This window comes from Puma concolor, chromosome B1, assembly GCF_028749965.1.
Source record: "Puma concolor isolate L17-30 chromosome B1, mPumCon1.1.hap2, whole genome shotgun sequence".
In the NCBI taxonomy this organism is placed as follows: domain Eukaryota; kingdom Metazoa; phylum Chordata; class Mammalia; order Carnivora; family Felidae; genus Puma; species Puma concolor.
The window spans coordinates 88,813,414-88,840,228 of NC_141670.1; the positions used below are offsets into that span (position 1 = coordinate 88,813,414).

General features: G+C 35.6%; 1 protein-coding gene across 2 annotated transcripts in view; it reads left to right on the forward strand.

The window, feature by feature from the left end:
• Positions 1 to 24,074, forward strand: part of LOC147581754 (uncharacterized) — a 156,170-nt gene extending 132,096 nt beyond the window's left edge. Inside the window, exons 4-5 of one of the 2 annotated variants that reach the window (XR_015250218.1) lie at positions 20,142 to 20,329; positions 20,852 to 24,074. The gene's annotated coding sequence lies outside the window, so the exon portion shown is untranslated. Of the gene's footprint in view, positions 1 to 20,141 lie in introns of both variants that reach the window. The other variant, XM_086704221.1, reaches the window with a different exon arrangement.
• The last annotated feature ends 2,741 nt before the right edge of the window (positions 24,075 to 26,815 follow it).

A 26,815-nucleotide genomic window follows, 5' to 3' on the forward strand; every position in this document is an offset into this window, starting at 1 on the left:
CTTCCTCTTATTTCTTCCCCCTCACCCTCTCACCATATCTCTTTTTCTGTGAGTTTGTTTGCTTTTAAATTCTACATATAAATGAGACCATACACTATTTGTCTTACTTTGACATACCACACTTAGCATAATGCCCTCAAGGTCCATCTATGTTGTTGCAAATAGTAAGATTTCCCTCTTTTCAGGGCTCAATAACATTCCATTCTATTTTTTGAGGAATCTCCATTCTGTTTTCCATAGTAACTGAGTATACAGTCTGACCATAAACGTAGTTGAGTTACCTTTTCTCCACAATTCCCCCCGCCCCACCTTCCACCAGCATTTGTTATCTTTTGTCTTTTTCATGATAGCCATTCTAATAGGAGTGAGTTGAAATCTCATCGTGGTTTTGATTTGCATTTGCCAAATGATTAGTGCTGGTGAGCATCTTTGCATTCACCTATTGGCCATTTGTATGTTGTCTTTGGAAAAATGTCTATTCAGGGCTTTTGCCCATTTTTAAAATCAGATTGTTTGGTTTTATTTATTTTGCTATTGAATTATATAAATTCTTTTTATATCTGGAATATTAAGCCATTGCCAGATACACTGTTTGCAAATATTCTTTTCCAGTTTTGTAAGCTGTCTCTTCCCTTTGTTGACAGTTTTTTTTTTCCTGTGCAAACTTTTTAGTTAATATAGTCCCATTTGTTTATTTTATTGCTTGTGCCTAGTGTAATATGTGAACATTATTTCTAAGATCCTTGTCAAGAAGCTTACCACCTATATTTTCTTCTAGGAGTTGTATGGTTTTTGGTCTTACATTTAAGTCAAAGAATTTTGAGTTAATTTTTGTGAGTGGTGTAAGATAGCAGTTTAGTTTTTCTTTTACATTTTGAATATCCAACTTTCCCAGTATCATCTATTGAAAAGACTGCCTTTTCTCCAGTGAATATTCTTGGAAAATATTATCAAATATTGATTGGATATGCATGCGTTAATTTCTGGGCTCTTGATTCTGTTCTGTTGGTTTATGTGTCCATTTTTGTGCTGTTATGTTTATGTGTCCATACTGTTTTGATTACCAAAGCTTTATATGTAGCTTGAAATAAGAAAGTGTGATACCTCCTAGTTTGTTTTAGGATTATTTTAGCTATCCAAGGTCTCTTGTGGTTCCATATCAATTTTAGGATTATTTTTTTCTGCTTCTGTAAAGTCAATGGCATTGGAATTATTTTTGAATTTTATTTTATTGAAGAATTGACATACAATATTGTATTAGTTTCAGGTATACAACATAGTGATTCAATATTTATATACATTATGAAGTAGTTACCACAATAAGTCTAGTTACTATCTGTCAAAATACAAAGTGGTAACAATATTATTGGTTATATACCCTATGCTCTACATTATATCCCCATGTCTTATTTATTTTATAACTGTAAGATTGTACTTTTTAGTCCTCTTCACTTATTGCATCTATCCTCCTACACTCCTGGCAACCATTAGTTTGTTTTCTGTTATCTATAAATCTTTTTTGTTTTTTTAATTCTACATATAAGTGAAATCATAAGGTATGTGTCTTCCTCTATCTGACTTATTTCACTCGGTATAATGCTCTAGTTCCATTCATGTTGCAAATGGTGAGATTTTTTTTTTTTATGGGTAATATTCCATTGTGTGTGTGTGTGTGTGTGTGCACCACATTTTCTTTATAAATTTACCTATCAATGAACATTTAGGTTGCTTCTGTATCTTGGCTATTGTAAATAATGCTACAATGAACATAGTGGTGTATAGGTCTTTTCAAATAGCTTTTTCATTTGCTTCAGGTATATACCTACAAGTAGAATTGCTGTATCATATGGTTGTTTTAAAGTTTTTGAGGAAACTCCATACTCCTTCCCATAGTGGCTGCACAAATTTGTTTCTACCAGCAGTGCACAAGGATTTCCTTTTCTCTACATTCTCACTAAAACTTGTCATTTCTTGGGGCGCCTGGGTGGCGCAGTCAGTTAAGCGTCCGACTTCAGTCAGGTCATGATCTCGCGGTCCGTGAGTTCGAGCCCCGCGTCGGGCTCTGGGCTGATGGCTCAGAGCCTGGAGCCTGTTTCCGATTCTGTGTCTCCCTCTCTCTCTGCGCCTCCCCTGTTCATGCTCTGTCTCTCTCTGTCCCAAAAATAAATATAAACGTTGAAAAAAAAATTAAAAAAAAAAAACTTGTCATTTCTTGTCTTTTTGATACTAGCCATTGTGACAGGGTGAGATAGCTCATCGTAGTTTGATTTGTATTTCCCTGATGGTTAGTGATGTTGAACATCTTTTCATGTGTTCATATTTACATTGGAATTTTGATAGGGATTGCATTACAGATGGCTTTTAGTACCTTTGGACATTTTAAGAATACTAATTCTTGTCCATGAATAGGGGATGCTTTTCCATCTATTTATGTCTTTGATTTCCTTCTAGTTGTCTTGTATTTTTCGGTATAGACATTTTTCACTTCCTTAGCTCAATTTATTTCTAAGTATTGTACTGTTTTGATGTTATTGTAAATGGTGTTGGATCCTTCATTTCTTTTTTAGATAATTGTTAGTTTATAGAAATTCTACTAATTATTGTATGTTAATTTTGTATCCAGGAAGTTTTCTGAATTGGTTGATTAGACATAATAGGTTTTTGGTGGATTCTGTAGGATTTTCCATGGATTAGAGCCAATTTTACTTTCTTTCCAATTCTGATGACTCTTATTTTTTAAATTTGTTTATTTTGAGAGAGAGAGAGAGGGAGAGAGAATCCCAAGAAGGCTCCACACTCTCAGCATGGAGACCAAGGTGGGTCTCAAACTCATGAACCATGAGATCTTGACCTGAGCCAACATCAAGGGTCAGATGCTTAACTGACTCAGCCACCACGGCACCTCTTTTTGATTTTTGGCCTAATTGTTCTAGATATAACTTCCAGTACTATATTGAATAGGAATGGTTATGGTGGGCATTTTGTATTGTTCACCTTAGAGGAAAAGTTTTCAAACTTTCATCACTGATTATGATGCTAGCTGTAAGCTTATCATATATGGTCTTTGTAATGTTGAGGCACATTCTTTCTATACCTGATTTGTTAAGAGTTTTTGTTATGAATGAATGTTGATTTTTTTTTTTCTTTTCTACTAAGATAATGGATCACCTTTATTGATTTGCATATGTTGAACCATCTTTGCATTAGAGGGATAAATCCCATTTGACCATGATAACAAATCCTTTTAATGTGAATTTAGTTTGCTAGTATTTTAATGATAATTTTTGCATTTGTATTCATCATGGACATTAATTTGTAGTTTATGTTTTTTGTTTTTTGTTTCCTTTTCTCTAATAGTGTCCTTTCTGCCTTTGGTATCAGGGTGATGCTAGCCTGATAAAATGAGTTTGTTTGAGAAAGACTGACATTAATTCTTTTTAAAATCTTTGGTAAAATGTACCAGCGTAGCCTTCCAGTCCTTTTTCTTTGTTACTGATTCAATCTCCTTACTAGTGATTGGTCTGTTTAAATTTTCTATTTCTTTTTGATTCGGTTTTGATAAATTGTATGTTTTTAAGAGTTTTTCCATATCTTCTAGGTTCTCCAGTCATTGGTTCATTGCTCTTAATTGCCTCCTGTGATCCTTTTTGTATTTCTGTAGTGTCAGTTGTAATACCTCCTTTTTCATTTATAATTGTGTTGATTCAGATCCTTTTTCCCTTGGTAAGTCTTGCTAACGGTTTGTCAATTTTGTTTATATTTTCTATTGTTTTTCACTTCATTAATTTCTCCTTTAATCTGTATTTTTTCTTCTAATTTTTGGTGCTCTAGTTTTTAAGGTGTATAGTTAGGTTGAGATTTTTTTTCTTAACGTAGGCATTTCTTGATATGAACTTCCCTCCATCCTATAATTGATGATATATTTTCATTTTTGTTTGTGTCTACATCCTCCTTTTTCTCCCTTTGATAGCATTCCTAAACTTTCAAAGGTTTTAGGTCTTTTTCCTCTCATCTTACATTTTAGGTTATTAATGTTACAGTTTACATATTAAAATTTTTTTTTTTAATGTTTATTTCTGAGAAAGAGAGACAGAGTGCAAGCAGGGGAAGGGCAGAGAGAGAGGGAGACACAGAATCCGAAGCAGGGTCCAGGCTCCGAGCTGTTGGCACAGAGCCCGACGCAGGGCTCGAACTCACAAATTGAGAGATCATGACGTGAGCTGAAGTCGGATGCTCAACCAACTGAGCCACCCAGGCGCCCCATGGTTTACATATTTTTTGTATTGTGTATCTAATAACATTGTAGTTATGGCTATTTTTAGTCTTTTTATTTTTAACATTTAAATCAGTTGTAAATAAATTATGAACCTACATTACCCTATTACAGAATCTAACTTTGCCTACATATTTTTCATTACTAGTAAATTGTACATTATTTTCTTATGTTATTATTATGTTAGCTAGTGTACTTTTACTTTCAAATAACTCTTTTTGGCATTTCTTGTGTAATATAGATTTAGTGGTGATTAACTCCCTTACCTTTTGTTTAGTTGGGAAAGTTTTTATCTCTCCTCTGTACTCAACAATGCTATCCTTCAGCATTGAATTGAAAACAATGCTGAAGACACTGAATTCTTGGTTGACTTTTTTTTTTAATTTCAACATTTTGAATACAACATTCCATTTTCTTTTAGCCTGAAATGTTTATTGAGAAATCTGCCAATTATTTTATGGGGCTTCATTTTATGTAAACTGTCTTTTGCTGCTTTCAAAATTTTTTCTTTGAGTTTTGGCAATTTACCACGTTTGTACCAACGTGTCTTGGTACACCCCTTATTTGGGTTCAAACTTTTTTGGATCTTTGGGCCTCAGGGATCTGGATGTCCATTTTTCTCTCTAGCTTTGAGAAGCTGTCAACAATTATTGTATGAAATACACTTTCTGTCCCTTTTTCTTCTCCTCCTGGAATTCCCATAAGAGTATTGTTTCTTTTGATTGAGTCCCATGGACTTCCTTTCCTTATTTCTCCTCTGGATGGATGATTTCACATGTTCTTTCTTCTAGGTCACTGATATTTTCTTCTGCACATTGAATCTGCTTTTGAAGCTCTCTATTGGGTTTTTCAGTCATGGTATTTTTCAACTCTTGGATTTTCCTAATTGTATTTAGTTGTATGTCTGTGTGTTCTTGTACTTTACTAAACTTCTTTAAGAGGATTATTTTGAACTCTTTATCTGAAGTTCACAGGTCCCCATTTCTGTAGGATCAGTTATTGGATTTTTATTTGCTTCTTTTGGTGTATCATATTTGCCTGATTTTTCATGGTCCTTGATTTTTATTTGATTAATGCTCTCCTCTTTCAGACCTTACAGGTTCATTTTGGCAGAGATAGTTATTTACCAGTCAGCTTGCTTTGGGTTTCTGAATATGGTTGCTGGTAACATCCTTGGGGAAGTGGGGTTTTATATTAGAGCCTATTGTGGGGTGAGGCCTCTGATTGTGCTCTGGGGTCGAGGGACAACTGGCTGAGAACAGTTGGGTAGGATTGTTGGTTTGGTTTCCTGCCCAAGCAAAGCTGTAGGTGGTTGTCTGAATTCTTTGGTTAGTCTTCCTAGTAGTCGGAACTTGGTATATATATTCAGTTGTAGGTAGTGTTATAAATCTGCTTCCCCGCCCTAGCAGGGTGGCAGAACGGGCCCCAGGGAATCCTTGTAGCTTGGGGATCTAAATCAGATAATCATGCAATGAATTCCCTGGCCAGGCAGGTCACCAGTTTTGCTTTGCTAGTGGAGAAAGCCATAGAATGTGCTCTGTATTCAAATTTTACTGTGAGCAGTTTTGCTGGATAGGCTATGCAACTTCTCATAACTCTGGTTACTTCACCTGGTCAAGTACCTGAGGGTGATATTCATCAATGGGTGGGGCTATGAATTAGTTTCTCTGCAAGGGCAGAATGAGGGAACTGGCTCCAAGTTTGTAAAACTCCTTGTGGTCTTAAGTCAGGCTAACCCATGCTCTGTATCCTGCCTGAACAGGGACCCTGGCTTTGTTCTGTGGTTGATTGGTTCTGCCTGCCAGACTCTCCACTCAAGTGTACCTGAGCTACAGAGTTTTCCTCACGTTCTGGCCCGGTTTTCTGGTTGGGTGGGTTCAGGGGCTACACTCAGCAGTAATGAGCTTTGAAGGCATAATAGGAAGACCAGCTCCAGGCAGACTCCCTGGTGTTCCTGGTCAAGATTTTTGGTCAGCAGGTGTCAGAAGTTATGCTCAGTGATAGGCTGGGGTATGATTCAGCTCTCCCTATCTGGGTAGGGATAGACCAGGCTGTAGGGCCAAAGAGGAGCTTGAGTTTAATAACTGAATCAAGAAGATTTATGCCTTATCAAGTTCCCTGCTCAGAATGCATTGCCATCTTGACTATACAGATGAGTAAAACCACTGATTGGGGCTACTATTTGGTCACTGAAAGTAGGAATTCTATCTTCTAAGATCTGAGTGCTGGTTATTAGAAGCCCTTTCTCTATCACTGGTTCCTAATGGTCAAGACCATCACATTCCTTAGCAATCCCCATGTGACAAGACCTGAGAAAAAAAGCTCCCAAGAAGGGATCTGATATTGAGGTCTCCACTCTCTTTTCCCATTGGGAAAAGGGTGATGTGGTTGATGTGTAGCTATTCCTTTACCCTTCTAATGCAGTCTGTCTTGGGCTCTGTAGTAAAGAAGTATTCTTCAGGCTTACTCCTATGTTCTCGGATTTCCTCACTGGTGTCTTATCCATGAATAGTTGGTAGTTGTTCTTGTGAGGAGAAGCAAAGTTAGGAAACTGATTTAGTCACCACTATCTTGGTGACGTCCCTTACTAGGTGACTTCTTTACATATTCATTTAGGAGTGCGCCCTAACGGAGGCTCTACCATTTCCAACAGACCTGAGGGAATGATGTATTAATACCTAAAAGTTAGAAAAAGTATGCCCAAAGAAAATTTCAGTATCGGGGCATCTGGGTGGCTCAGTTGGCTGAGCGTCCGACTTCAGCTCAGGTCATGATCTGGTGGATTTTGAGTTCCGAGCCCTGTGTCAGGCTCTGTGCTGACAGCTCAGAGTCTGAAGCCTGCTTCGGATTCTGTGTCTCCCTCTCTCTCAAAAATAAATAAACACAAAAAAAATTTTTTTAAGAAAATTCCAGTATCTTCAACAATTTCTAGTAAAGAACCTATACAGACCAGCATAATTAAGCATCTAGCCCTCATGGCAGGCATATCTTTATAGAAAAATAAACTTATAAACTGAGTCTCACCCAGATTGTATAATTGAATATTTAACATACAGTCATCTAATAATCACATGATTACCCACTTATTTTTTTCTCATAGGAAAATAAAATGCTGCTAACAAGTATTTCTCTGTTTTGCCCGGCTGTTTTACTTTTCTGTGTAAAATAACTCATTAGCATTTTAGTTAAGGCATCAAACTCTTATGAAGTAAGTTAACATAGGTTTTAGGAGTTTATTTTTTTTTAATATTTATTTATATTGAGAGGGAGAGAGAGAGATAATCCCAAGCAGCCCCTGCACTATTAGCACAGAACCCAATGTAGGGCTTGAACTCATGAACCTGAGATCATGACCTGAGCCAAAATCAACTTGGATGCTTAATCTACTGAGTCACCCAGGTGCTCCAGGTTTTAGGATTTTATAACACTAATTTCCCCATCTGATTTCTGAATCTATTGGGAAAACCAGTAGAATATAGAGGACAGATCAAATATGACTATTTCTTTAATTGATATATATATAATATTGGTATAATCTGTAGCCAAGTAAGATGGGTTTTTTTTTGAAGAATTAAACAATTTTACCTACCCCATCAAAGAATGCGAAAGCTAATGCTATGAAGACAACCATCTATAAAGCCTTACCTATATAATTTATGGTACAAACAAGCAAAGCATAACATTGGACACATGCTGGCATCTCATTCTTAAAAAAAAAAATGGCAAGTCAGAGAAATTATTCATTTGCCATGAGGCAGAATAAGGGAGAGAATGTCAGAGAGATGCTAGGAGAATTAAGCTTAAAGAGCTTTCTCCCTGTTGAAGTAACTAATTTGGTTGGGAGCAGACAACAGCAGTGTTTCCATACTTTAAATATGAATCAGTCTCCTAGAGGTAAATGATGATTTGTGCATGTACAGAAAATTAAATTAAATTTTTTATTGCATTCTTAGAAATAGATGCTTATTTTTTTACATTGATGCCTTTGTATATTTTCACATTTTAATTATATATGTGAATGAAAATAGGAATCAACCAAAGCACATAAGAAACTGTTACATTAAGGATGATTTCAAAGTTTCTTTTTTCTTAAAATTAAGTTTTAAGTTTATTTTTTGAGAGAGAAGCAGAGAAAGAGGGAGAGAGAATCCCAAGCAGGCTTCACACTGTCAGCACAGAGAGCAATGTGGGGCTCAAACCCAAACCGTGAGATCATGACCTGAGCAGAAACCAAGAGATAGACGCTTAACTGACTGAGCCACCCAGGTACCCCTCAAAGTTTCTTCAGTCCAACAAGGAATTTATTAAGATAAAACGAAAAGTCAGCATCATGATACATTTAATGAGAACACAATCAGATTTTAAAAATTTATCACTGGTGGTTTACAATTGAAAGGCAGATGTACTCATACAAAAATCAAATGATCTGATATGTCAAGGAAGCAAAACACTATTGAAGCAAACTGAAAAATTAACATTGTTTAATTGATATACTGAGAGAACATATTTGTACCTTTTGTCTCTTTCAAAAGATGCAAGAAAACCTTTCAGCAAGAAATAAATTTGACAGTATTTGTGAAAATGATATTTGGAAGTTATATATTTTCATTTTAATATGTTCTCCTTTTTCTTAGACTAATAAAATAGCAAATAGTTGCTAGTTCATTTAATTGTATCTACACCCTTTTCCTGAATTACTATACATCTCTTATGTCAAGAAATGAATTATTTCTTGCTTTAAGGAATTTGGAGTTCTGTTTTGAAGGCTTGTTATAATTTTGCAATATGTCATGTGGATCACAACTGCATCTAGAACTACTGCTGTGGAAAATCCACTGCATTGAAGGTGGCATAAACCCCTCTCCAATGACCAGATAATTGATGCTTCATGTGAAAATATAAACACAGAGCAATAAATTTACTGCAGATTTCATGGAAATACTAATTAAACTGTGACTTATGCACACAATCAGGTGAGCTAGATTCAGTTCATAAAGTGAAATTCAGAAGAGATATATTCAAGGACCAAAATGAGAAAAAAAGATTAAAAAGTTGGTAAAGTCATAGCCTGTTTATATTCCATCACCTTCTGAAACATAATAAAACATGATGGATGAAGGAAGGATATTGTTTATAGATCATTTCTATGTTCTCCAATCTCTCTTTCTGATGCAAGAAAAGTATCATGGCGGATCAATCATAATGAAAGGAGATAATATGAATGGCATCCAATTTCATAACAGAGAACTGAATTGGCTAAGCAGAGGTCAACACTAACCATCAAACAAAATTTCTAAGAGCTACAAGCTTCACTGAGAATGAGCATCTTCTGTCTGGGTGACTACTTGTTTTGAGGAAGGAATACCAAAAGCTGATTTATCAGTGTGGTTTTTCCTTCTCTTAAATTTGTGATCCCAGATCAATCCTCATATGCTTGCCTTAACCATTGCTTAGCAAACAGCTGTACTAGATAAAATTTTCTTGTTAAAAAATGAATTGGTAGGAAAAGTTTCAACACTAAACATATGAACAGGAAAAAAAAAAAGAATAAAACAAATACAGCAATGAAAACCACATTTGAACCAGAACGGTAAATTCCACTGAAAACAGAGACAGGAATACTGACCAACACAAGAAGACTATGAAAAAGCAAATAAAAAATATTATTAATAAGATGATACACATGGGAAAACAAAGGAAATCAAAGACAAGTGTGGTTAGATTTATAAAGTAAATATAAGAAAACAAAACCGGACTTCAAGCTGTACTACAAAGCTTTAATCATCAAGACAGTATGGTACTGGCACAAAAACAGACACTCAGATCAATGGAACAGCATAGAGAAGCCAGAAATGGACTCACAAATGTATGGCCAACTAATCGTTGACAAAGCAGGAAAGAATATCCAATGAAATAAGACAGTCTCTTCAGCAAGTGGTGCTGGGAAAACTGGACAGCAACATGCAGAGGAATGAACCTGGACCACTTTCTTACACCAGACACAAAAATAAACTCAAAATGGATGAAAGACCTCAATGTAAGACAGGAAGCCATCAAAATCCTTGAGGAGAAAGCAGGCAAATACCTCTTTGACCTTGGACACAGCAACTTCTTACTCAACATGTCTCCAGAGGCAAGGGAAACAAAAGCAAAATTGAACTACTGGGATCTCATCAAGATAAAATGGTTCTGCACAGTGAAAGAAACAATCAGCAAAACTAAAAGGCAACCAACAGAATGGGAGAAGATATTTGCATATCAGATAAAGGGTTAGTATCCAAAATCTATAAAGAACTTATCAAACTCAACACCCAAAAAACAAATAATCCAGTGAAGAAATGGGCAAAAGAGATGAATAGACATGTCACCAAAGAAGACATCTAGATGGCCAACCGACACATGAAAAAATGCTCAATGTCACTTATCATCAGGAAATACAAATCAAAACCACAATGAGATATCACCTCACACCTGTCAGAATAGCTAACATTAACAGCTCAGGCAGCAACAGATGTTGGTGAGAATGCGGAGAAAGAGGATCTTTTTTGCACTGCTGGTGGGAAAGCAAACTGGTGCAGCCACTCTGGAAAACAGTATGGAGCTTCCTCAAAAAATTAAAAATAGAACTACCCTACAATCCAGCAATTGCACTACTAGGCATTTATCCAAGGGACAAAGGGATGCTATTTTGAAGGGACACATGCTCCCCAGGCTCTCCCTGAGGAGTGAAGGGTTTGAAACCCATATTGGTCACCCCAAGTTTTAAGACCTGTACAAGAAAGATGAGCCCCTAAAACACCCAGCATTGAAAACCAACTTGTCCCATGTCCATGAGACTCATAAGGCCATTGTGAATGGAGAAATGGCTCTTAAAGGGTTTGTACTCACCCACATCAGGGACTAGTGCAGAGGCAGGCAATTAAAAAGTGCACAGGTGGTTTATGAAACAGAATTAGTTGCTGACCTAAGGGGCAGGCATCTAACTTAACACATGTCTAGGAGCTAACCTGGGGTACTTTCCAGGAATGAAAGCTGGCGGATGCCATGTTTATGCTCTTTTTGCTCACTTACATGTCCCAGAAATTAGCTTATACCCTGTCTGGTGCCTTGATTTTTACAGCTGGCACCATTGGATACCTCTAAATTTCCTGGCTCTGGAACCAGTGGGGCTCATGCTCACAGGCTTCACAGAACTGTAATCAATAGAGAAAGAGTTTTCAACTAGCTACCACCCCAAGGACACAGCAAGAGACAACAGAGCCGGGGGCCCAGTCTTTCCGTGAAAGAAAGCTTCATTGAAGGCCTGAGGGGCAAGCTTATAATTAAATATACATGTTAGAGCCAACTGTAATACTCTCTACAGATCTTGGAGGAGATTCACCATATTTGCACTCTCCTTCTGCCATGCTCTAAAGAGCCAATACCCTCTCCCAGAGAGGAGTTTGTACATGTGTCTAATAACCTGTTTTTTGTGGCTGCCACCCATGTGACAGCCCTTAGTTACCTACCTCTGGTATTCAGCAGGGCTTGCATTCCTTGGTCCCATGGTCCTATAACAAATGGAGATAGACTTCTTGGCCAGCTACAACTTCTAGAGCACTGGGCAGACAGCCGACTGAAACACAGCCAGTCTTTCTGTTCAAATAGTCTATGTGCTTGTCCTAGAGCTTCAACTTGAGGGGCAGATTTCTGATTTGACACACATCTAGAGGCCTGTTAAGGTGCAGTCTGGGGTAAGGTCAGTGGACACCATCTATGCAACCTCCTTCTGCCTCACCTTGGGTTGTTATTCCACCAAGGAACTTGTAATTTTATCTGACATCACAATTTCTGTAACTGCCAGTCAGAGGACACCTCTAGATCACCTACTTCTGATGGTCAGTGGCACTTACCCTTATGGTCCCATAGAACTATACATATTTGTACATTGTAAAAACTGAGGATCTGGCTTCCAATCAGCCTGAAATGAGGTACTCACTCAGATCCTCTGCTTGGTGACAATGGCATGTCTTGGCACGTAGTCATCTACTGGGAACCACTAAAAATAGGCCGCTTGGTCAATTACAATTATTGAGAGGCAACCAAGAGCTAAGACAAGTTTCATCTCATACACAAGGGTATTCCTTTGAGACTTGGAGAGGTAACAGTTCACCTAATGCATAGGAACAAATGCAGAAGTAAGCAAAATTAAGAAACAGAGCAATGTGTTTAAACAAAAGAATAAGACAAAACCTCAAGGGGAAAAAAACCTCAGCATTAATGACACAGAGACAAGTAATTTACCTTGTAAAAAGTTCAAAGTAATTGTAATAAAGGTGCTCTATGAAATTGGGAGAATGAATGAACACAATGAGAACTTCAAGAAAAAGAAAATATAAGGAAGTACCATATAGACATTACAGAGTGGAAGAATACAATGAATGAACTGAAAAATGCAATAGAAGGGTTCAAAAACAGACTAGATGATGCAGAAGAATAGATCAGAGACCTGGGAGACAAGTCAGAGGAACTCTTTCAAATAGGCAAAAAGCAAAGAACTATAAAAAGTGAAGATACCTTAAAGGAGTTATTTGGCAACATCAAGTGGAACAAAATTTGCATTTTAGGGGTCCCAGAAGGAGAAGAGAAAGAAAAAGGGGCAAAAAACTTTTTATGAAGAAACAATGGCTGAAAACTTCCTTAACCTAGGGAAGGAAACAGACATCCACACAAGGAAGTGCAGAGAGGTCTAAATAAGATGAATCTAAAGGATGCAAATTTGGATACATAATAATTAAAATATCAAAATTAAAGACAAGGAAGAATCTTAAAAGCAGCAAGAGGGGAAAACAAACAAAAAACTTGTTACATACAAGGGAATCAAGGGAATCCCCATAAAACTATAAGTACTTTGTTTTTTTATAGTAGGAACTTTTCAGGCTGGAAGGAAATGGGGGGATATAATCAAACTGCTGAAAGAAAGAAATAAAGAAACAAACAACAACAACAAAAAACAACTTAAAACCAGGAATACTTTATATGGCAAGGTTGCCATTCACAAGGAGAGTTAGTTTTCCAGACAAAAGCTAAAGGAGTTCATCACCACTAAACAAGTCTCACAAGAATTGTTAAAGGGACATCTTTAAGCTGAAAAGAAAAGGTACTAATAATAGAAAAATATATATCTCACTAGAAAATATAAATATACAGTAAAATTTAGAGTAGTCCAATGTAAAGGTGGTGGACTAATCACTTGCAAAGCAAGAAAGAAGGTTGAAAGACAAAAGTAAAAACACATAGTTACATTAGTTAAGGAACATATAAAAAGATTTAAAATGTGACATCAAAAACACGAAACATTGGAGGGGAGTAAAAATGTAGTATTTAAGTTTGAATGCATTCTAAAGTTATATAATGTACACTATTAAAAATATGTTGTTATATGTGGGCCATGTGGTAATTAGAAAGCAAAAGTCTATAATAGATGCATAAAAGATAAAGCAAAAAAATAAACATATCACTAAAGGAAATCATCAAATCATAAAGGAAGAGACCAAGAGAAGAAATGAACAGAAAAACTACAAAACATTGAGAAAAAAATTAACAAAAGGACAATATGTACATTCTTATTTTTGATTCCTACAAGTATAAATGGACTAAATTCACCAATCAAAACAGAGTAGGTGAATGAATTAAAAAATAAGAACCATCTGTAAGTTCCTTACAGGAGACTCACTTCAGATGTAAGCACACACAAGATGAAAGACAAGGGATGGAAAAAGATAATCCACATAAATGGAAATGAAAAGGAAGCCAAGATAGTTGTATCAGACAAAACAGATTTTAAAACAAGACGGTTAGAAAAGACAAAGGGCATTACATAACAGTGAAGAGTCAATCCAACAAATGGATGTATCACTTATAAATATTTATATATCCAACATAGGAACACCTTCTATAAAAATAACATACCTAAAGGGAGAGATACCAATACAGTAATAAAAGGGGACTTTCGTATGTCACTTTAATCATGGATAGATCAGCCAGATAGAAAATCAGGAGGAAACATGGGCCTTGAATGACTCATTACAGCAGATGGACTTTTCCCTCAAAAAGCTACAGATGCATATTCTTCTCAAGCATATATGTATCATTCTCTAAGATATATCCTGTTAGACCACAAGTCTCAAAAATGTAAGAAAACTGAAATCATATAAAGCATCCTTTTCAACCACACCCACATGAAACTAGAGTCAGTTACAAAATGCAAACTGGAAAATTCACAAATATATGGAGATTAAAAAAAGGCTACTGAACAACCAATGAGCAGAAATGAAAGAGACAAAAAAATGAAATTATTAGTGAAACCAAGGGCTGATTCTTTGAAAATATGAGAATTGATAAACCTTTAGCCAGACTCATTAAGAAAAAATCAGATGCAAGTAAATCAGAAATAAGAGATCAACAGCACAGAAATACAACAAATTATGATACTATAATGAAAAATTATATATGCTAACAAGTTGGACAGGGTAGATAAAATGAATAAATTTCTAGGAACACAGTATTCCAAAACTGAATTATGAAAAAAAATAGAAATTTGAAAAGACCAATTACTACTAATGAAATGATTAGGCAATCAAAAGTCTTCCAACAGAAGCCCAGAACTGGATAGAGGCACAGAAAAATTTTACCAAACATTTGAAGAAGAGTTACTACCTATTCTCTTCTAACTATTCTGAAAGAGCAGAAGAAGGAAAGCTTCCAAATACATTCTAACTCTTAACGATAGAGAACAAACTGAAGATTGATGGAGGGAGGTCAGTGGGGGATGAGCTAAATTGGTCATGGGTATTAAGGAAGGCACTTGTAATGAGCACTGGGTGTTATACATAAGTGATAAATCACTAAATTCTACACCTGAAACCAATTCTACCATATAGGTTAACTAGAATTTAAATAAAACTTGGATTTATAGAATGTATTTTTTTTCCTTTCCAACATTACTCTATTACCAAAACCAGATACACTACAAGAAGAAAAAGAAGAAAAAAAAAAAAAAAAGACAAAGAGGAAGAAAACTACAGGCCAACATCCCTGATGAACATAGGTGCAAATATACTTAACAAAATATAGCAAACCATATTCAGTAGTACATTAAAAGGATCATTCTTTCAGGACCTAAATGTGAGACCTGAAGCCATATAAATCCTAGAAGAGAACACAAGCAGTAATTTCTCAGACATTGGTCATGACAACAGTTTTCTAGAGAGGCATCCTGAGGCAAGGGAAACAAAAGCAAAATTAAAATATTGGGACTAAGCTGCTACACAGCAAAGCAAACTATCAACAAAACTAAAAGATGATCTACTGAATGGAAGAAGTAATTTCAAATGCCATATCTGACAAAGGGTTAGTGTCCAAAATATGTAAAGAACTTAAACAATTCAACACATGAAAAACAATCCAATCAAAAATGGGCAGAACACTTGAACAGACATTTCACCAAAGAAGACACACAGATGGTGAACAGACACATGAAAAGATGCTCAACATCTCTCATCATCAGGGAAATGCAAACCAAAACCACAATGAAATATTACCTCATACCTGTCAGAATGGCTTAAATAAAAAAAAACACAAGAAACTAAGTGTTGGCTGTGGAAAAAAAGGAACCCTTGTGCACTGTTGGTGGGAATACAAACTGGTGTTGTCTCTGTGGATAACAGTATGGAGTTTCCTCAAAAAATTAAAAATAGAACTATCCTATGATCCAGTAATCACACTACTGAGTACTTACCCAAAAAACTTGAAAATACTAATTCAAAAGGATACTAACACCCCTATGTTCACTGCAGCATCATTTACAAGAGTCAAATAATAGAAGCAACCCAAAAGTCCACTAGCAAATGAATGGATAAAGAAGACACAGTTTATGTGTATACACACACACACACACACACACACACACACACACCAGAATATTATTCAGCCATAAAAAATGAAACCTTGTCATTTGCAACAAAATAGATGGATCTAGATAATATAATGCTAAGTGAAATAAGCCAGAGAAAGACAAATACCATATAACTTCACACATATGTTGAATGTAAGAGACAAAACAAAGGAAAAAGAGACAAGCCAAGAAACAGACTCTCAACTGTAAAGAACAAATGGTTACCAGAGGGGAGGGTGGGTGGAGGGAATGAGTGTAGTAGGTGAAGAGGATTAAGATTACACTGGTTTCATTACACTTTTCACTATAATGTAAACCTGAAACTAATTTAAAAAAATTATTTTAATTCCATGTGGTGTTAAAAGGGTCATTTACCACAATCAAGTGAGATTTATTCAGAGTTACAAGGATCCTTCAATATTCCCAAATAAATCACTGTGATATGTCACATTATCAAAATGAAGGACACAAATCATATGATCATCTCAATAGATGCAGAAAAAGTTTTTGACAAAATTCAACATACTTTTATGATAAAAACTTACAACAAAGTGAGTTTAGAAGAAACGTATCTCAACATAACAAAGGCCATATATGAAAAACCTATAGCTAACATCATACCCAATGGTGAAAACGTGAGAACTTTCCCCCTAAGTTCAGGAACAAAACAAGGATGTCCACTCTCACTACTCTTATTAAACATAGTACTGAGAATCCTAGCCACAGCAATCAGACAACTGGTAAGAAAGAAGTAAAATTGTCACTATTTGCAGATGACATGATACTACACATAGAAACCCCTGAGACTCTACCAAAAAAAACTATTAGAATAAATGAATTCAAAAGTTGCAGGATATAAAATTAATACACAAATTGTTATTAGGTATAAAAATACAACCAAAATACCAGCAAGATAAAAACAATTCTATTTACAATTGCACCAAAAATAATAAAATTCTTAGCCATAAACTTAACCAAGGAAGTAAAAACAAATGGAAAGGCATACAATGCTCATGGATTAGAAGAGCAGGTATGGTTAAACTGTCCATACTACCCAAAGTAGTCTACAGATGTAATGCAATACCTATCAAAATACTGACAGCATTTTTCACAGAACTAGAACAAATAACCCCAAAATTTGTATGGAACCACAAAAGACCCCAATAGTCAAAACAGTCTAGAAAAATAACAGAAGTATAACAATCCCAGATTTCCAGGTATACTACAAAGCTGTAGTAATCAAAACAGTATGATACTGGAACAAACATATAAATGTGGAATAAACACATAGTTCAATGGAACAGAATAGAGAACCTAGAAATAAACCCATGGCTATATGGTCAATTAATCTACAACAAAAGGAGGAAGAATATACAATGGGGAAAAGAGAGTCTCTTCAGTAAATGGTGCTGGGAATACTGGACCATTTTCTTACACCATACATAAAAATAAACTTAAATAAATCTAAGATCTAAATGTGAGCCCTGACACCATCATACTCCCAGAAGAAAATATATACTATAATATCTTTGACATTGGTCTTAGCAACATTTTTCTAGATATGTCTTCTCAGGCAAGTGATTTGTTTCAGCAAAACTGAACTATTGAGATTCAACAAAATAAAAAGCTTTTGCACAGAATAGAAAGCAACTAGCAAAACCAAAGGGAACCTACTAATTAGGAGAAGTTATTTACAAATGGTATCTTTAATAAGAGGTTAATATCCAAAATATATAGAGAACTTATGCAGCTCCACACCAAAAAAAAAAAAATGATTAAAAATGTGTAAATGACCTGATTAGACATTTTTCCAAGGAGCCATAGAGATGGCTAACTGACACATGAAAAGATGCTCGACATCACAAGTCACCAGGGAAATGCAAATCAAAACCACAATGAGGTATCAGCTCACACCTATCAGAATGGCTAGAATCAAAAAGACAAGAAATAACAAGTGTGGGTGGGGATGTGGAAAGAAAGGAACCCTCCTGTATTATTGGTGGACTGTAAACTTGTACAGCCACTGTGGAATACTGTATAGACATCCCTAAAAAGTTAAAAATAAAAATGCCAGATGATCCAGTAATTCTACTATTGGACATTTACCCAAAAAAAGAAAACACTAATTTGAAAAGATATATGCAGCCCTGTGTATTGCCGCATTATTTACAATAGCCAATATATGGAAGCAACCTAATTGTTTACTGATAGATGAAGTATAAGAAAGAAGTGATACACAACACAGACACACACACACACACAAGAATGTTATTCAGCTGTAAAAAAGAATGAGCTCTTGCCATTTGTGATACAGAGAAAGACAAATACCATATGTTTTCACTTACATGTGGAATCTAAAAAAAAAAAAAAAAAAAAAAAAAAATGAACAAACAAAAAAGCAGGAACATACCCATAAAAGTAGAACAAAATGATGGTGGCCAGAAGGGAAAGGTTGAGGAGACAGGCAGGATATATGATGAGAGGAGAAAGAAAAAGTTGTGGAATGAATACATCATTGGGATTAAAGGTACAGCATAAGGAATGTGGTCAACAATACTGTAATAGCATTGTATGTGACAGATGTTACACTGTGGTGAGCATGGCACCTTGTAGAGAGTTGTTGAGTCACTACATTGTGCACTTGAAATTAATGTAACATTGTCCACTATACTTCAATATAAGTAAAAATAAATAAAACAGAGAACAAAACCACATAGGAAAGGAAGAAGGAAAGTACACAATGAATAAAAAGATGGAATAAAACCTCAAATATGTGTAATAAATGTAAATTACATAAAATTACTTAGTAAAACAAAAGTATTCCTATATTTGAAGAGAAAATTAATCCAAAATATGTGATCTTGTATTAATGAAAAGCTAGATCCATAACCCAGCTTTCCCAATTTTGAGCTATGTGTCCATAGGTTAAGATATTTTTACCTCTTTGAGTCTTTTTCCTTTACCTTTCATTGGGGCTAATATAATGCCTATGCCACTGGATTGTTCTGGAGATGAACTACTAATATTTGTACGGTACTTATAACAGTGACTATCTTATAACAATCGTTATGGAGATTGCTAAATAAGTAAATTAATAGGATGATTTATAAATAAACTAGGAGGCATACATATTCTGGAAAAGGATATCTACAGTGATTGGAAAATTGTTAAAGATATACAGTGAGCAGATTGCAGTGTTGTATTATGTCCTTTGAATGTCTCCAAGTACTAAAAACAAATACAAAAAACCATTTTAACAATGGCACCCTCTGGGTTTTGAGATTGGCAAATTTGGAGTAATTCACCTAAAACAATTCTCTTGGAATTATGTAAGTTTTTCACAATGAGTAAGCATATATTTTTTTTAAATGTTCATTTATTTTTGAACTAGAGAGAAAGGGAGTGGGGAAGGGACACGGAGAGAGAGAGGCAGGAGATCCAAAGCGGGCTCTGCACTGACAGCAGACAGCCCAATGTGAGGCTCAAACTCATGAACTAGGAGGTCATGACCTGAGCCAAAGTCAGATGCTTAACTGCCTGAGCCACCCAGGTGCCCCTAGGGATGGTTTTATACTAAATTTATGGAGGGAGGACCTAGAATCATTTGAGGAAATGGGAATAAAAACACGTTTTTGGTCCATATCTATTGCCTCTCCTTTCACATGTCTGCATGAACATAACCATGGCAAAATGACTTTGCTAAACCCCAACTTATATTTTATTCTGCTTAGTTGCCTTGCCAACTATGGAGATTTCAAAAGTGAGCTGGTGCAGATTGGTGCATCAGCATAGGGGATTTTCATAGTTTTTCTCTGCTCCTCGCTTCCCAAAGTCTAACCCGCCCCCCCCCCCCCCCTCCGAACTCCTTAGCTTTCATTTCTGACCGCTAGCAATAGGCTGTACTTCTGTTTAGATCTTTGCCTTATTTTACAGTGTCTGCTGCCTCCATAAAGGAGATGGAAAAGAAGATAATAAACATTGTAGGCTCTGGGAACAAAGTGCTGGGTTTGAATCCTGGCTCCGCCACTGACTCGATGGGTACCTGAATACCCAGTTTTCCTCTGTCAAATATGAAGAGAAAGGATGCTGCTGCCCTCAGACAGTGTTGAGAAGATTGAGTGGTATATAGCCATGTCTTTCTTTTTCTCCCTCGATACATTTTTCTTCCTCCTCCTCAGCAGTCATTGAGTTATAAAAATGCAAGAGTTCATTCATGTTCTGTAACAATCAGTACTGTTTCACTGTGTTTAGTGGCTGTTTGAACAGACCTTACCGTAACTCTGAAAGAAATGAGAAATCTCTGTCTACATTCTTTGTTCCTCACTTGCAACGTTATCTGTGAAATGCAGATTTACAGACTTTGCCTTGAAGTTATCTTTCTTAATGCAATGCCTCTATTCAACCTGTTTTAACTTAAATTACTTTATTAATGCTATAACCTTAAATTCTACCCATTTATGTGTACCATAGATCTAGTTTTAAAGGATTAATCATTTATTTCCCCTGAATGTCGTAAATTCTCCGACATTTTTAAAATTTCGGGAAATGCAAGTAAAATGGAGGCTAAACTTTAATCCAATTTAAGTAGATCAGACAAAAAAAAATGTCTTTATTGGACGAATGTACAATGGTTTTCTCTGCAGGTAAACCACAAGAAAGAAGAAATCATCAGTTTTAGTACTCCTATATCCAAAAATATTTATGGAGAACCTCAATTATCAGTGACCAATGCCTGGCAAATTCTATAATCTTTTGTTTCTTTATAATTAGAAGAAATTAAGTAGTGATGATACTAGGAATTATTATTATGATTAAACTAAATGATGCAATGAGAAATCACTCAACTTAGTGTCTGGGATATATCAAATTCCCAATAATGATTTAGTTTCCTCCTCCCAGAGAATTGGCCCACACAACGCATGCACATAAAACAGCCACCCTCTCTACAAGGTACAAGGCCAAGTAAACAACATGGCAGTCCCCAAATAAGATAATTCTAGCCAGAAATCATTTGGGGGGAATACAAAACTGCAATGCCTCTTTCCTCTCAGTTCTGAGAAATGTAGCGTGGATAGGTCTATCTCCCATAGAGTGGCTTTTTTGGCCTTTGCTCTATCTTCCTGTTTGTCCAAACCCTATTTCCTGCCAATCCTATTTCACAATTGACATGATTCCAGGTGCTATAACTGCCAGTTCTACATCTTACCTGCTTCCCATCACAGGACTGTGAGGACAGTTTATGAAAGAGACAGATCTTCACTGCCTGCTGTGGCAATGAGCCTGCCCCTGTGGTCACCTTGGCTTTCACTTTCTTTATGTTGGATCTGGCTCCACTTTTAGATTACCTGCCTTGGATTTGGAAGTAAAGCTTCTGATATTAATGCCATAAGCCTTACCTCCTAAATTACCCCGAGTATCCTTTCCATTATAGAAATGCTCATAGCATGAATGGCATTTAGCAGACATTCAGTAAGCAAAAACTAATGATCAAGTACTATGCGAAGTATTGGGGACATAAAGGTAACTAACCATGACTCCCTACCCTTCAAACCTTCAGCTAATAACTTTTAGCAATTTCCTTTCCTATTTTTGTTGTTATTCACATCCTGAAGAGAACGGAGATCCAGAATCAGAAACTCCACATCTCATTTGGCCAAATTGCTGTACCAGATTTCTTAGCATAAATGTTCAGAGGATATTGCTGGCAGAGAGTTTCAACAGGGTAGTAATAAAAATAACATCCAACATTTACTGCGAGTGTATTCAAAAGGGTTTTACATATATTAACTCATTTATTCCATATAATCATAGTGTGGTGCCATTATTCTGTCTTTTTTACTGATGAAATGGAAGCACAGAAAAAATAACCCAGGTCACATAGCTAGTAAATTAGAGCCATATTTTGAACTCAGCTCCATAGAACTGGAAAAAAATCACTCACATACACACGATTACTAGTAATAAATATAAATATACATAGATATATTACTACACTAGTGGGATGCTAGAATATTACTATACTAGACTATTGAATTACTTCACTAGTATTCTGAGATTCAAGTGCTGCAAATTGAGTCATATACTACAGCCATTCCCATAAATATATATGGGTTTTACTTTCAATGAATCTTTAAATTATACAGTATAAACATTTACTTGATACATAACGGAAAGACCAATAACAGGCAAAGGTCAACACACAGCATACATATACTACCCATCCCCTGGATTATTTTCTTGGATTTATACGTTTGGTGTCACAATTTGAAGATTACTATTCATTGCCTACTTATCTTCCTACTTACAGTTAAATTCAAGTTTATCTAGTCAAATTCAAGACTTCATGTGAGAATGTGAATTTCTTAAAATACTTGATGGTACTGTCCACTTAGATACAATTTTCTAATTCTGTTATGATGAATTTTGTTGATGTCACCAATACTATATTTTAATGTGTGTGTGTATATATATATATATATATATATATATATATATATATATATAACCTAGTAAACTGGGAAGGAAAGAATTTCATAAAGTTCACAAGCATTGGAATAGAACACTCTCAGAAGATGATTATATTTAGTGCAGGGATTATTTCAAAATACCAGACACATACAAGCATAAAAAGCTTACTATAATTTGTACAGGTTTTTATATTTCCTTGTATGCTCTCATTTCTAGAAACTTATTATTGCATTTAAATTGCTACGGAATAGAGTTCCTATGTAGGAACAGCAATGCTTTTTTAGCAATTGTAGGTGTTCTGGTATCAATGTCAAGCTGTATAGGTTGCTTCTTACAGAGTTTTTCAGGGTTAACCAAAGTAGTCCAAAATCTATGGCCTGACACATTCTATATATTAGCCCTTTCAGTATTTCACAGTGATTTGAATCCAAGCTAAATTGAGAGTCCTGAATTCCTGAACTTTAAAATAAGTCAGAGCTATCTAAACACTATTTTCTATAGTCTCTAGAAAATTCATAGTGGCATCCCGCTCCACCCCCCCCCCACCCCCACCCCCCGCCTCTTCTCCCCCAGTATCTATTATAAAGCCTTCTTTGCCTGGCTGATTTTGAACAAGTTAAAAACCTTATTGGGTGTAACAAATCTCATGTTCCTTGGACTTTTATCCGTATAATTAGAAATATGGCACTTCAAATGTAAAACATACCCGACATGTAATTGAGAATTTATGAAGTTATAGAAAATAAGGCTCTTTAAATATAAAAACATCTTGAGCAAATTAAGCCCCACCCTCACCTATATGTTGACTGCTGATTAACAGTAAATGCTAGAGCAATAATTGGCAAACTTTAGGGTGTCTACAACAATCACTCAGGATACACAGAAATTCTTAAGATATGAGATGACCCTGACATAAGTGTTAAGACCCACATTTTAAGAAATGTTTGTTAGGTTAGAATGTCCTTAGAAAGTTTTAACCATCCAAAAAATATAGAACATACTAATAAAATCAAAAAAGATAATGGACACTAATATTAATTTTCTTTGGCAAAAAAGTACAATGAACAGGAGCCTTTAAAGATACAATATTGTAAGGTGTGGCCAATTGTGGAAATATGCTCTGTAAACTCATACTTGACAGAAAAGATTGCATATGAGGTTTCATTCTTGGTCCTTAAAATTTTACATACTGTTCTGACTTGTAAATATGTAATTAACTTTGTAACTTGTTATTATAGGAACAGTTTTCTTTAGACTTACTCTGAATGCTGGACAACGTGGTTTTTAGTCCAGATGTTAGCTATAACTTGCTTACGTGGAATTATCATGGTGTATATTGGCAGAAATGTAGGTATTTTGCAACTTGCAATAAACTGGCTCACTTAGCAGTCAACTTTAGCTATAAGATTTGACAAGCTTGGACAATATTAAGTTTTAAATTATGTCTGTAATTTGCATATAATTTATACAGCCTTATCAGTACAACTTTAAAGACTCTAGCCCACTGGCATCACAAAATAGTACATTAATTATTAGAATCTCGAGGAAGGAAAAATGAAATCTAATATGGATTGTTTGTTGCTTAAACTGAAACTTTATAGAATATTTTATATTCTATAAATATTTTATATTCTAATAGGTAAGGCATGTGAAACTGATTTAAAACATTATTTAAAATGCACTTTTTTCAAAATATATAATAAATTCTTTAATATTTGATTTAATAAGTGCTTGGTATGGCTGAATTTCCCTTTAATAAGATAATGAGCCTTTTCTGAACATGTTCTCCTATGTTCTCATAAAAAACACTCCTGAAGCATCTGCTGTAGACTTGATATCCAAGAGACTGTCCTTTACATCGAGTAATGAAAAGCCATCTGTCTCCGTTTATAATCATTAGAATTGTACTACCTAAAAATGAGACTGAAGATTTTCTTGGAATTAGAAAATATGACTTTCCAACTAATTTTTGGAATATAATATTGTCTCTTCTAAATTTTTTTTTCAACGTTTTTTATTTATTTTTGGGACAGAGAGAGACAGAGCATGAATGGGGGAGGGGCAGAGAGAGAGGGAGACACAGAATCGGAAACAGGCTCCAGGCTCTGAGCCATCAGCCCAGAGCCTGACGTGGGGCTCGAACTCACAGACCGCGAGATCGTGACCTGGCTGAAGTCGGACACTTAACCGACTGCGCCACCCAGGCGCCCCTAATATTGTCTCTTCTAAATGGAAGGGTTTTTGGAAAAAAAAAAAAAACTATCTTAAATTTATTTTAGCTCTTAATACTCCCTTTATACTTTCTTGGTCAAAATACTGGAAGAGTAACAAGGAAGGTGATACTATTGAAAAATAAATCCTGTCTTTATATAATAAGGTTAACAAAGGCTTATATTGATCATATTTTAAATCATCACTGCACTTGTCTTATTGCTGAGTTTTGTAGTCCCGCATCAGCAGACACAGATGCATGTTACAGAATATATTTACCTCTATAGGAGAAATAATAATGCATATTAAAGAGCTCCTATTTTGCAAAGACATCTAGTAATCCTAAAGATATGCCAAAGCAATAGTCAAATAAGAATATACCTGGACAGTTGAGGTTAAAAATGCAGAACTCAAAGATGTTGCAATTTGAGTGGAGGGAAAAAGAACTGGATGGTAGGACAAGTTTTATTCACTGGAGAGTAGGGGGGGAATGAACTCTATAAAGTAACTAGCTATCAAAATTAGACTTGACAAAGATACCTGAGCAATAGGAATCCAAGAGAACAAATGGTATAGCAAACTGCAGAGGTCAATTACATGAATAGGATTTAAGGTTTAATCCAGAAGATGGAGAATAACTGTGAAGTCAGTCTAGGGGAAGATAAAAACACAGAGGGGTAACTGAGTCTGGAGATTTGTCTATTGGCAGATGTTGGCAGGGCACAGTGAGGGAAAGGTCTAGCCTTTTAAGAGGCTAGAGAAGTGTTCTTGACTACTGTAAGATTGCCATTCTTTTGAACATGTATTTAAAATTTGGGGTTTTTTCCACTTCATATAATTTGTCAGGTTATCTCTTTGTTTTCAAATTGAAGTGTTGAGTTCTTTCTATAAGTATTTCTATGTTAATTTATATGTATGGTAAATATCTTCTCCCTGTGGCTGGATTGACTTTTAACATGTTTATCATTAACATTATGAAATGTCCGGATTTCCATGTAAAGTACTCAAATATATTGTTTCCTTAATGATTTATGCTATTTTGATTCTTGCCTAAAGAGTCCTTCCCTGCCCTGCATTGAGAAAGATTTTCTCCCATATTTTCTATAGTTTTCATATTTTGCTATAAATATTTAGGTTAACTATGGCTGCAATTGTTTTTATGCATGTATATCTGTCTATAATAAATCCAGTTTCATATTTTTAAATATTAATAATCAATTTTCCCAGAAAACTTACTGAATGATTTTACATTTCCCATAGGTTTGGAAAACCATCTCTATCAAAAATTAAAATCTTACTATTGGGTTTATTTTGAATTCCTTATTCCACTTCATTGTTTCTTTGTCTGCCTTTACTGTCTTAATCCCTTGGCTTCTCATCCTCATTTCCTTTCTCTTTACCTTTCCTGTATAGAGTTTCACATTTTAAAATAAATTCATAGAGGGGCGCCTGGGTGGCTCAGTTGGTTAAGCGTCCAACTGTGGCTCAGGTCAGAATCTCGGGGTTTGTGAGTTCGAACATTGCATTGGGCTCTGTGCTGCTTGGTCTCTGTGCTCAGAACCTGGACCCTGCTTCGGATTCTGTGTCTCCTTCTCTCTTTACCCCTCCCCCACTTGTGCTCAAAATAAATAATTGTTAAAAAATAAAAATAGGGGCGCCTGGGTGGCGCAGTTGGTTAAGCGTCCGACTTCAGCCAGGTCACGATCTCGCGGTCCGTGAGTTCGAGCCCCGCGTCGGGCTGTGGGCTGATGGCTCAGAGCCTGGAGCCTGTTTCCGATTCTGTGTCTTCCTCTCTCTCTGCCCCTGCCCCGTTCATGCTCTGTCTCTCTCTGTCCCAAAAATAAATAAACGTTGAAAAAAAAAATTAAAAAAATAAATAAATAAAAATAAATAATTGTTAAAAAATAAATAATTGTTAAAAAATAAAA